This window comes from Nanorana parkeri, unplaced genomic scaffold, assembly GCF_000935625.1.
Source record: "Nanorana parkeri isolate BGI_ZX_2015 unplaced genomic scaffold, ASM93562v1 scaffold274, whole genome shotgun sequence".
Taxonomy (NCBI): domain Eukaryota; kingdom Metazoa; phylum Chordata; class Amphibia; order Anura; family Dicroglossidae; genus Nanorana; species Nanorana parkeri.
In genome coordinates this window covers 992,119-993,859 of record NW_017306542.1, presented here as the reverse complement: position 1 = coordinate 993,859, position 1,741 = coordinate 992,119, and the positions used below count along the sequence as shown (strand labels likewise).

The 1,741-nt window shown below is 40.4% G+C and overlaps 1 protein-coding gene across 1 annotated transcript in view; it reads right to left on the bottom strand.

The window, feature by feature from the left end:
• The window catches only part of SVEP1 (sushi, von Willebrand factor type A, EGF and pentraxin domain containing 1), a 294,647-nt gene that overhangs the window by 88,533 nt on the left and 204,373 nt on the right, over positions 1–1,741 (bottom strand). The gene's annotated exons all lie outside the window — the stretch shown is intronic.

Here is a 1,741-nt window from a genome sequence, read left to right as displayed (position 1 = left end):
CAGTTCCCCATCAGGTCCATCAGCAGAGGGCGGGTACAATGCTAGTTTACTATTGGCTATTGCAAATTGAAATAGCCAATAGTAAACTCCCAATGCTTTTGAATGGGAATTCGTCTTTTTTTTTTCTCTATTCTGACATCGCTCGTGTCAGAATAAAGAAAAAAAAAGACACAGTGGGGTTTCTCTTCTTGGCGGCCGGGAGCGGGGGGCTCCCAGAGCCCCCGGGAGATTTTTAATTTTTTTTTTTTTACAGCAGCTGTGCATGTTCGGCTGATCCGAAGCCACACGAAGCAAGCCAATGTACGGCTGATTTCAGCCGATGTACGGCTGAAATCAGCCGTACCAGCCTGAAGTGAATAGCCGAACAGTGTTCGGCTCACTTCACTTCTGATCGGTCATTCACTCGGCTGCCCTCGGCAGCTTTGTGAATAGACCCCTGTATTTTTTTCTTGCAAATGATTGGAGGATACAAGTCAGCAGAGCTTCACCCTTCTCTTGCAAAGTATACAGCCTGTTTTCTTTTAGCAAACCTACCCCACTGATAGGGATGAAAAGGGTTCTTTTACTTCTTTTAATGCTTCAAAGAAGACAGCTGACTACCATTGATTCTCTGAACCACTGTAATAATTAATAAAGGGACTTTTGTCTTCAGCTGTACTACTGCTATACCAGACTGTGATGGCATCAGTGAGCACATTCTCTGCTGCATAGCGGTAGAAAGACATTAATACATTCTTTGCTCTCTATCTTTTTTTAAGATTCACAAAATGTACAGTCATTTCTAAACTTTAATTACAACTGCTGTGTTGATCTTCCAACTGGCACTGTCCGAGATATGAATGTCAAGATATTTAAAGCAAAAAAACTCCACAGGCTCTTCATTAATTAAAAGTGACTCAAGTGGATGCTGTCTATTTCTCCTAAAATCCACAAGTTCTTTTGCCTTTTTTTATATTCAGCCCCAAGTTGTTTGAGGCAGACTACCGAACAACATTCCTGACCTCCTCTATGTAAGCTGTCTCATCACTATTCTTGATGAGACCATAGTATCATCTGCAAATTTGATAAGAGTAGTCCTATTGTGGAGGGCTGGCAATCATCAGTATATACAGTATAGTATAAAGCAGGTGGCTGAGAATACATCCCTGTGAAGCACCAATACTGACAGAAAGAGTAAAAAAAATAAAAATAGTTTGTATCTTGTGCACTGGTACTTCTGAATCAATCACCACATATTTCAAAGAAACTGATTCATTTGAATCATATATAGACTCTTGTTATATAGGTTTAATTATTATTAATGTGTATAAAGGTTTTTTATTATTGTGTAACATACATTGTATGTTTTTATACAGTGACAATAAAATCAGCAGTGTTCCTGAGGTTGGAGGGCAGGGCCAGAGCACAGTGACATAGGGTGTAGTGTGGGGGGGGGGCAGAGGGGCATTGACCCCTGGCGCTAAATCTCTAGGGGCGCTGAGGGGGCCCAGTGACATTTGGCCCCGCCCCCATTGGAGGAGGCGTGGCCCTTTAAATTTTTAGATAGTTTGGGCTGCCGTAAGACCTTCATGTTTTTAAAATCTTACGCAGTGATAAGAAAAAGCAGTATTTCATTTAAAAGATTTATCACAACTTATATATATTGCTTTATAAAAATCCAGTGAATGGTGCAATTTATTCTACTACCCTAAGATATCTATGTCTTGCTGATGTTATTGCATTAAAAAATGGGTCTACACGG